The 11,575-nt window shown below is 37.9% G+C and overlaps 1 long non-coding RNA gene across 1 annotated transcript in view; it reads left to right on the forward strand.

The window, feature by feature from the left end:
• Nucleotides 1–11,240, forward strand: part of LOC309666905 — an 88,292-nt gene extending 77,052 nt beyond the window's left edge. The window contains exon 5 of the long non-coding RNA XR_014267339.1: nucleotides 6,238–11,240. This is a non-coding gene — a long non-coding RNA (uncharacterized lncRNA). The remainder of the gene's footprint in view (nucleotides 1–6,237) is intronic.
• Nucleotides 11,241–11,575: the final 335 nt, after the last annotated feature.

The following is an 11,575-nucleotide window of genomic DNA, read 5'->3' on the forward strand; positions in this document are numbered from 1 at the left end:
AATGTGGTAAAGAGGAAATTACTTTGGTTTCTCATACTATTTTTTCTTTATATTAATTGTATGGCTCCTTCCCATCCCAGGTCTGGTTGCCTTTAACTTTAAAAGCTGAGAACCTCTTCGGGGGCTAAAGATTCAATTATTCACTGTTATAATATTATCCATTAAAACCCTCTACTGTGAGTTTTGTTGCTGTGAGCTTTCATTTAGAAGAACTATTGTGTAATTAGCAGCATCTTGGTATAATTCAGTTTTGGAGGGTGAGAACATTGAAACCATGGGCCCTTGCTCTATTCATCCATCATGTCCACCTGTGTACAAGAAAGAGCCATACTACGTTGAAGTACAAATATTCTTAGGGAAAAAAAATACAGTGCTCAACAAGATGACTTTTTGAATTCATATAAGACAAATAATTGTCCTGTGTCATTTCTTCCTATCAGTTCCAGATGCATGCAAAGATTTACCAGACTTTTCAGTAGTTGCTTTGCTGCTCTTGTCTCCAGTGAATCTATAAGATCTATTGTTCTCCTGAAACATTACTCTGTTGCCCATTCTCCCCTACATGGCTGAAATTTTCAGGTACAGTGGTTGTTGATGTGGTGCAAGGGCGCTGTCCTAGCTGCATAAATGGTAATACAATTTTAAGTTCTCTAACAGAGACTTAGCAGATGCTGATCTAGTTTTCAGTTGTACCTAAAGGGATTTGCTAGAAACTTCTTTAAATAAAATAGGACAATGCTTAAGAAAAGGCAGCTTTCAAGTTACATGCATGTCCCAGAGCCTTTCCTCACAGGAGCCTTAGACTTAAGAGTTTGGCCCCTTCCACGGCTGCCTCATTCATAGCCTGTGTTCTTGATTCACAAGAATAGAATATATGTTCTTTCTCCATAAGTATCAAGTGCAGGATCCCAGTTGGTTTAATAAGCCATTTATAAAGCATTGAAGAGCTGAAAAATTGGAAAAATATCTTTGGGGGAATACTGGTTGATTAAGTCAATTATCCAAAAAGAATAGCATAGAAGAATATACAGTTCAATTACATATAACATAAATTGTTAGTGTTTTATAGTAATTATGCATAACATTCAACATTATTATTATATTGCTATAATAATGTGTTATATTATAATTTCATATTTAGATTTAATGAATAACTAATTGACCATGATTAATCATTTTAATCATTTTAAATAAAGGGAAAGTGTTATCGGTCAATGAATTAAGGTGATCAGAATATAAAACTTTATTGTCTACCTGAACATGATTCCTGTGGAGGTAGAGACAATATTCTCAGTACACTGACTGCACTTCTGTCCCCAGAGTTGTATTTGCATTCTAAAACATTGGAGAAGGTGGAGCTAAGGCACTGGGAGGGAGGGGTCAGCAATCTGGTCCTTACTGTTGTTTGTCTATTTATGCAAACCTGAACCAACTGTCCTATCTGGTCCTTGGAGCTTGCAGACATCTCTGAACTATCTTCATTTCTGTCTGCAGGGTCCCTTCAGATTCTGGCACAACTGAGGTTTGAACAGGACTGGTTAAAGTGCTGGAACTCTTAACCAATTCATTTTAAGTGACTTTGCAATCATCATGGTGTAGCTGCCACTTTTGACATTAAAGGTGACTAAAGAAATTGTGACTGTGAGCAAGAATGAAAGGGCCTGATTGTATTAGGTGCCAAAGCATAAGATACCACCTAAGGAAACTCAGAACCATTTGGGAAGAATTTTTTGAAGGCTAGATCAGGCAGAAATAGAACCAGATCATATTGATGATTATTGTTGTTATTACCTTATCTTACTCAGAGGTTAGTATCGTCTGTGAAACATGAGTTTAACTCATCTTTCTAAAAATTCATAAGACAAAAATGATACATATACAATGGATAAGAGGGAATTTTCATCAAACTTCCAGATCTCAACTCAATTCCTTTAAAAAAATTGTCATGTAATTCCAAGATCCTTATGTTTTCAATCCCCATGGACAGCTCTTCAGAAATTCATAAAGATGTAAAATGTTTCAAAAGAGATGGAGAATGTTCAGAACATGAGCAGGCAAATTATCACTTGATAGGTGATGAGCATTGTGAGAAACAAGTTTGCCTTTTTTCATTCCTTTCCTGGTTATCTTTCCCATCACATAAGGAAGAAATGAAACACCAGAAAGACTCAGGTTATCATCAGCTACACTGGTTCCTGTCATTGGTTAAGTATTAATTTAAGAGCGCATCCTTCATAGAAGAAGCTGCTTCCTGACCCACCGTTCCTGGTGCATACGTTTTGAGCTGTTTCCCAGGCATGCCACCAAGCAGGAGGAGTTTCTTGGTCACTGTAGGGCCTGCTCCTCTAAAGCAGGAGTTTTCAATCTTCATTGTTCTGGTTGCAGAACCCTTTGTTTAAAAGCCCAAGATGTAAACCAGATGAACACAGAGCTGCTCTGTTTGAAGCAGGCGCTTGAGGGGGCTCACTGTGTCGCTCTTTCACTTCTCCGAGGGCTCTGAAGACCCTTGCTCTATAGCAATTCTAACTTCCTTATTAAAATAAAATTCAGGAACACCATGGGCTTTCCCTGGAAGGAGAATGTCCACGTGGAGAAGCACAGCTTACTGAGTGTCTCTGTCTCTGCTTCCTTTAGTTTTACATTTGATTTAGTCCCATTCCCACCTTTGTGATGTGCTCCTATTAAGCCGTTGGCCCTGGGCTTTTCTTCACAGACATGATAAGGAAGTGATTTTCTACTACTGAGAACCAAGGAGCCACACTCTTAAACTGTAAGCCCAAGAAGGATAGAGACCGTGTCTGTTTTGTTGAGGGTTGCATCGCTGGGGCATAATGCTGTGCCTGGCACATATTGGGCATTCAATCAATATTTGTGGGCTGAGTAAATGAGGGGGTAAAGGAATAACCAGTGGGGGAAAAGCACAGGGAGTTCAGGAGATAAAAAAAGTGCAACCAAAGAAGTATGTATTTTTTTAGAGCTGTTATGGCAGCCTTGACACTAGGCTCGTGAACTTGTCTCATCTCATTCTCCATTTTGAGTCAGATGGCCCCAAGGGGCCCTCACAACTTTACTTGGGCTGTTATGACTTATTTCTTAGCCAGTTTCACTTAGTACCATCTTAAAACTACCCTACGGGGGGCTTCCCTGGTGGTGCAGTGGTTGAGAATCTGCCTGCCAATGCAGGGGACACGGGTTCGAGCCCTGGCCTGGGAGGATCCCACATGCCGCGGAGCGACTGGGCCCGTGAGCCACAATTACTGAGCCTGCGCGTCTGGAGCCTGTGCTCCGCAACAAGAGAGGCCGCGATGGTGAGAGGCCCGCGCACCGTGATGAAGAGTGGCCCCCGCTTGCCACAACTAGAGAAAGCCCTCGCACAGAAACGAAGACCCAACACAGCCAAAAATAAATAAATAAATAAACAAATAAATCAAAATAAATAAATAAAAGGCCACAATAGCTGAAGATATGGGTTCAAGAAGAAGATTAATGTGAAATTAGGTCAGAGAGGTAGGCAGGGACCAGACCGTGTAGTTTTAAGAAAAAAAAAAAAACAAAAGAAAAAAACAAAAAAAAAACTACCCTACGGGGATGGTTTATATAATCTTCTCTATGGCGTACCTTAGTACACCCACGATTGAGACAAAGGGAGTCTGATGCTTTCCCTCAGTTAGTGGAAGGCACTGCTTTACTTTATGTTTTTTTTTCTTTATTTTTGCTTGTTTGTTTTGTCTAAGAAGTACTAGAAATGACCTCATCTATCAGATTAGCCCATTCCCCATACATAGTAGATGAGCTTGGCTCTTGCAGTCCTGAATATATAACTGTATTTAAATACAATTCATTATAATAAGAATAGTATTTATAGATTAATAGTAGCAAAATGATCCCCTGATATCCACAGAAAGCACTCAGAATAGGGGAAGGGTCATTGGAGGGTGGAGTAAGCTGAATAATGCTCCCCCAAAAGTATCAGTTTCTAATCTCTGAAACTTGTAAATGTTACCTTATAAGGGGGAAAAAAGAAGGCCTGTGTAGATGTGATTAAGTTGAGAATTTTGAGATAGAGAGATTATCCTGGACAATCAGGGTGGACCTTAAATGTAATGTCTTATAAGAGAGAGGCAGAGGGAGGTTTGATACAAACAACAGAGAAGAAGATACACATGCAGAAGAGAAGGTGATGTGAACACAGAGGCAGAGACTGGAATGATGAGGCCACAAGCCAACGAATGCTGGCAGCCACCAGAAACCGGAAGAGGCAAAGAATCGATTCTCCCCTAGAGCCTTCAGAGGGAGTGCATACCTAGTCAGTCTTTGATCTTGGCCTAATGACACTGATGTTGGAGTTCTGGTTCCCACAATGGTGACAGAATAAATTTTTATTGTTTGAAGCCACCAAGTTTGTCATAATTTGTTTCAGTAGCCACAGGAAACAAAAAGAGAAATGTACCCTTTTAAGATTTGCTATTACATGCTCTTAAAGCTGCTCATTGCCAAGTGTTTCTGGGTCTAGGAACATATGAATGTATATACACTATTGGGATTACCAGCTATTTCTTGTGGTTAAATTTTGCAGGGGGTTTCCAAACCTTAAAAGATGAGAGAAACTTTTGAAAGGCCAGTCACCATAAAGAACAATTCTCGTCTGTAAAAGTTGAGAGAAGAAAGGATGCGACTGAGTTTGAGGAGAGCACTCTGAGAGCAAACAGTGGGATTGAGGGCAAATAATTGGGATTATTCAGGGGACAGACTTCTTGTGGGATTAGGCAATTAGGTGCTACTGGGGTGATGGGGAAGTGGACTAGGGGACTTAACTGTTAAATGAAATATGATATTTATAAATTAATGCTAGGGTTGGGGGACCTCCCTGGTGGTGCAGTGGTTAAGAATCCGCCTGCCAATGCAGGGGACATGGGTTCGAACCCTGGTCTGGGAAGATCCAACATGCCACAGAGCAACTAAGCCCATGGGCCACAACTATTGAGCCCGTGTGCCACAACTACTGAAGCCCACGTGCCTAGAGCCCGTGCTGTGCAATAAGAGAAGCCACTGCAATGAGAAGCCCGCACACCAAAACGAAGACCCAAATGCAGCCAAAAATAAATAATTAATTAAAAAAAATTTTTTTTAATGCTAGGGTTGGTGTTACCTTGATATGCAAGCCCTCTAGTCTTTGCATGCAATGAGTCCTGCTTGCCCTCACATAGGTAAATAACTGGTGAATACCTGTGAGAGCCAACACTCAGTGCAGGAGGCACTTGTTAATAGTAAAAGGCACCAAACATTGACACCCCTGGTTGGATAGCCCCTCTGTTTTTGAACTTTGAAGCATCAGCCCTTAAAGACCTCAGTTCAACTCAGGCCAACCTTTCTCCTCTGATGGAAGAATGAGCAATTTCTGCTGCTTGCTAAATGTGCCCAGTTAGTTTGTGGGCAGGAACAGATGACCCCTTCCCACCAAATGCATCCTTCGACTTGCCCACAGGCCTTTATGGTCCCTTTAACTTGAGCTATTCCAGTGGTGTGTTCATGGATACATCTACATTCTCATGAGTTTTTTCACGACTCAGAACCTTCTTTCTAAGAGGCCAGGCTGGAGTAAGGCATCAGTAAGGCGTCTTTAGCCTTAAAGCAGAACAAAGACATTGGGCTTTCTTTAGAATCCTGTTCTAGCCAGGCTTTCTGTATAAATTATAGATGTGAAAGCTCCTCTAAACGTTCTGGGTAGTAGAAAGTACATAATAGTTATCTTGACATTTTAAAGCCATCTGTGCATAAGCTTTAAATTCTCATTATGTCATATAAAAAGGAGAGTGTTCACACATAGGCACTTATGATTTCTAATTACTTCATAGTTCTGGAATTCTGAGAAAAGTTTTTGAGATGGAAACTAATCATGTGAGAGACTTCCCAAAATCTTTACATTTGCTTATAATTTCTATAGGGCTCCTCTGCTTTTGTGGTAAGGTAGGACCCTCCAACTTGCCACGTAACTTGCTAATTTTCTCAGTTGATCATAAGTTTTTTATACTTCTATATTCCAGAAAAATAATTGTGTTGTCATCACTGTGGTGCTGATGAGTAAAGCTTAGTCTTACTATGATCCTGTAAGATGTTTGATTTCCTCTAGCTTTTGAAGTTCATAAAATTACAGTTTCCAGCAATGTTTTAATATTTCTCTAAAGAAACAGCAAAGACATAAAACTCATGTTTGTTTGATTCTGCTCTGTACTACAGGCTTTCAAAATTCAGCATCTCTGGAACTCCAGAATTCCCCAATCTAGAAGATGAATGGCTAATTGGATCCTAGTATGTAAGAAAATACTAGCAAAATAGCAGTACATACCAAATATTTCTTTTCATGATTCTAAAAGCAGTCAAAACATATTTGTGCTTCTAAAGCAACAGTGAAGAGTATGCATTAGATTAACAGTCTTTCATTTGTTAGTAATTTTGTTACATGCTGCTTGGAAGAGATTAGTTAAAGATGTTATTTCTGGAAAAGAGGGTCAGAGACAGCATAGCACCCTAGTAAGACATACTAAATTTTTTTATTTCCTCATTCATTCATTAATGAAATATTTTTCTTAGTGGCTACTTTGTGTTTGATAATATGGTACACTTTTGCAGAAGAATGCAGTGAAACAGTGTGTCTATGTCAACCTCTGCTGTTAAGGAATTTATAGGATTAAGATGCAGTGTAGATATTAGTATAAGTACCACAAAGACAATAATTATTAACATGTATTGAGCTCTATGTGTCAGGCAGAAGATATTAACAATAAAGTATCTTTTCCTTATAATAATATCTAAGAGAGAGAAAAATTTTCTGGTTTTATGAATGAGATATCTCAAGCCTAAGACTCCATGGTTTAGTAAATTGTGGAACTGGCATTAAAACTCGGTGCTTTTTCTCTAGAGCCTGGCCTATGCTAATATATCACTCTGCTAGAATGCTCCTCATTACAGTTTATAATTAAGTACAGTGAGAAGCATCGAGTTAATTAAGCTTCATTTTAAGAGGGAGATATCATTTAAGATGGAATCAGTCACCAAAAGTTTTGTTAAAGAGGTTAGCCTATGACTTGGATAAGCTTGGGTTTGAGTATGAAAGAAGGTGAAGGAGGTTTTTGTAGGTTAAAGGTACAGAGGTGAGAAAGAGTGAGGATGGTCAAGTAGATCAGAGTGTATACATATACATGGGGAAGTAATGGGAAGCTAGGTCCCTCCCCGCCAACATTTTATTATAAATCTTTCCAAATGCACAGAAATTAAAAGAATTGTGCAGTGAACATTCATATACCACCACCTAAATTCTACACTTATTTTTAGTATATTTGCTTTATCACACATCTGTTCATCTATATATCCATCTTTCTATAAGTCAATCCATCTTACTTATTAATTCATTTCAAATTAAGTTGCAAACATCAGTACACTTCACCCCTAAATACTTCATCATGTATATGAGTAAGTGGGTTCAGTATTTGTTTACAGTTATTTTTTTAAGTAAAATGTATATACAATGAATACACATAACTTAAATGCACCATTCAATGAGTTTGACTACTCACATACATTTATAAAACAAGCCTCTATCAAAATACAGAATTTTATCATCACTCCAAAAAATTATCTTGTTTCTGTTGTTGGTTAGTTTTTGTAACTGCTGCCTCAGAGGCAACCAATATTCTGATAGTTGTTGACCATAGATTTGTTTTGCCTTTTTTTTTTTTCACTTAGCATACTGTTTTTGAGATTCATTCATTTTATTGTATCAGTAGTTAATTCATTTTTACTGCTGAGTAACTTTCCTTGTATGAATAGTTTGTCCTTTTGTCTACTGATGAACACCTGGGCTGTTTTAATTTTAAGGCTATTATGAATAAAAGATGCTATTAATATTCCTGTGTACAGTTTTCTTTCCTTGGAAAAATACCTAATAGTGGAACTGCTGTGTCATAAGGGAGTTGTGTGTTTAGTTTTATGAGAAATTTCCATATCTCTTCTCAGTTTCCATTAAAAATGTATGAGAGTCCTGCTTACTCCATATTCTTGCTAACATTTAGTATGGCAGGCAGAAGCTAAGTGGCAAAAACTAAGTACTGACTAGGTTGTGAAGGAACCAGGTTTTGTGGCTAAAGGCTCCATCTTAAATAAGTAGCTGGGAGTCACTGAGGAGTTTGATCTAGAAGATAGCCTAGGGAATGTGGTGTTTGGTAAGATAAGCTGGCAGCGGGGTACAGGACAGTTTTGAAAAGTAAGGAATTATAGATAGAGGCTAGAAGGTTGTTGTAAACATTTAGGCATGATCTAATGATGATTTAGACTAAAACCAAGTCAGTGGACATAGAAAATTTTAAAAATGAAAAACCCTATGCAGAAGTAATTTAAAGTATTTGGTGCCAACAGAGGGGTATGTGAAGAGACAAAAAATGCTAAAGTGGGTGTAGGAAAAATGGTATTACCATTAGTAATTACAGGCAAAGGGAGAATTGGTTTTGTGCTTATCTGATTATTGATTATATGTACTCACAGACCAGTAAAACAGCAATCTTCATTGGGAGGTTGAAGGAATAACACTGGAATTAGGTAAAGGTCAACTATGGAGATGATCTCTACTGCCTACACAAATTTGCTTAGAAGAAAACAAATTCATGTCAGTTATTGTAGAAGCCAAGAAACAAGAATTTACCCACAAAGGACCATCTAATATGAGTTTCTTAATTTATACTGTACTTATAATATTTACACATTCTGTCTCTTCTGTCTGAAATGCCTTTCCTTGACTGCTCTACCTTGTTACGTTAACTTAAAAGACATAGTTGAAATATTGCCTTATCTGTGGATTCTCCCCTGACTCCTATGGCATTTCACACTCACCTCTATCACAGAATTTACTGTGCCATCTTGGAATTTTATGCATTTTATGCTTCTGTTCTTGCTCTACTGCTCCCTTACCCATGTTAGATACTTAGATGCATAAAAATATTTGCGAATGAAGGAGGTTCTTCAACTTTTATCCTCTCTACTTCAAAATGTCTGTTTCTTCAATTACTCTCTCCTCTTTCCTCCATTCTTCCTTTCCTTCAAAATTAATCTTTTCTCCCTACAACTCTCTATGTACCTATCATATGTGCTTTGATTGTATACCTTCTATCTATTCTTTCTTTAGTATCATTGAAAAATTCTTTGCTCATAATGCATGTTCTAATATTCTCCATCCTAAAATAAAGTTTTGTTTTTGGTACCCCTTTGAGTTATTCTCCTAGGTCTCTCCTTCCTTTTCCAACTAAGCTTCTAGAAAGAGTTGTTTCCACTGTTTTTTCTAGTTCCTTTCTACATACTCCTTAAAAACCATACTTTTGTCTATTGCTGTACCTGCTCTATGAAAACCATCTTCCCAAAAGTCATGTACAACCGACTGGTTGACAGATCCAATGGCTTTGACTCTTCCTCAAATTCTTCAACATCTCTCAGTATTTGACAATGTTGAAAATCATCACGTCATTGGAATTCTTTCCTTTGTAGACTTCCTTAACATTCTGCCATCCTTAACATCTACTATGTGACAGGCACAGTACTAGATTCATTGCAAATGTTATGACATTTGACCAAAGTAGAGTCTTCTCCATTCTCTTCCTTAAAAACAGAATATTGTCCAAAGTCCTTAGCTTACTTCAAATGTTCTAACAGTTGTTTTTACAAAATTTTATTAATCCTTTCTCCTACTGTTCTTTCAATCCCTCTAAATCCATTCTGCTGTCACAGTATCCATTACAACCTACACCCACTGAATGTGTTCCTACTAATTATAGGAATAGTAGTGATACTATTTTTCTAGGGCTACTTCATGCTCATGTTATATTGTGTGTGTATGTATATCATATAATTTAATTATAAGAACAAATTTGTGATGTACAACTATCCCTACTTTACTAATAAAGAAACTGAGGCTCACATAGGTTAAATAGTAAAGATTACTGGTATATAATGCACAGAGGAGCCACATATAACTGATTTGCACATTTGCTTAATTGTTGTTTTGAGAATGTTACCTCTGTCTTTACCCATTCTCTTTCTTCTGTCAGAATGTCTTTACCCTATGCAAGGATATTGTATTATCTAAATCTTAATCATCTGTCAATGTCTATTTGGAATGCCATCTCTTATGAGTAGTTTTATTTTCCCTGATTTTTCTGACTGGAAACATTTTTTTCCCTCTGAACTCCCGTAGCATTTTAAAAAACTACTAATAGGCTTTATTGTTTAGAATAGTTTTAAGTTTACAAAAAAATTGAGCAGAAAACACAGAGTTCCCATGTATTCCCTCTTTCCCCACATATAGTATTCCATAATATTAACATCTTGCATTAGTGTGGTAAATTTGTTAGAACTGATGAAATAATATTAATTAATACGTTATTATTAACTAAATGCATACTTTACATTAGGGTTCCTTCTTTGTTTGCTGCCTTCTATGGCTTTTGACAAATGCATGAAATTATATATACACCAACAGGATCAGACAGAATTTTTTCACTGCCCTGAAAATCCTCTATGCTCTGCTGATTAGTCCCTCCCTCTCCTCCATAGTTTTACCTTTTCCAGAATGTCATGTAATTGGAATCATACAGTATGCAGCTTTTTTAGATTGGCTTCTTTCACTTAGTAATGTGCATTTAAGGTTCCTCCACGTCTTTTCATGGCTTAATAGTTATTTTAGTGCTAAATAATATTCCATTGCCTGTATTACCACAGTTTATCCATTTACCTACTGAAGAACATCTTTGTTGCTTCCAAGTTTTGGCAGTTGTGAATAAAGTTGCTGTGAATATCTATGTGCGAGTTTTTGTGTGGGCATAAGTTTTCAATTCATTTGGTTAAATACCAAGGAGAGCAATTGCTGGTTCATATGGCAAGAGTATCTTTAGTTTTGTAAGAACCTGCTGATGTGTCTTTCAAAGTGCCTGTACCATTTTACATTCCCACCAGCGATGGATGAGAGTTCCTGTTGCTCCACATCCTTCTCAGCATTTGACATTGCCCGTGTTTTGGATTGTAGGCATTTTAAATGTGCAGTGGTATCTCACTGTTGTTTTAATGTTCAATTCCTTAATGACATATGATGTTGAATGACTTTTCATATGCATACTTTCCATTTGTATATCATCTTTGGTGAAGTATCTGTCAGATCTTTTGCCCATTTTTAAATTGGGTTGCTTGTTTTCTTATTGTTGAGTTTTTTTTTTTTTAAATAAATTTATTTATTTGTTTATTTATTTTTGGCTGTGTTGGGTCTTCGTTTCTGTGTGAAGGCTTTCTCTAGTTGCGGCAGGCGGGGGCCACTCTTCATCGCAGTGCGCGGGCCTCTCACTATCGCGGCCTCTCTTGTTGTGGAGCACAGGCTCCAGACACGCAGGCTCAGTAGTTGTGGCTCACGGGCCTAGTTGCTCCGCGGCATGTGGGATCTTCCCAGACCAGGGCTCGAACCCGTGTCCCCTGCATCGGCAGGCAGACTCTCAACCACTGCGCCACCAGGGAAGCCCCTTATTGTTGAGTTTTAAGAGTTCTT

Source organism: Balaenoptera physalus (assembly GCF_965194825.1).
Source record: "Balaenoptera physalus genome assembly, chromosome: 9".
NCBI lineage: Eukaryota > Metazoa > Chordata > Mammalia > Artiodactyla > Balaenopteridae > Balaenoptera > Balaenoptera physalus.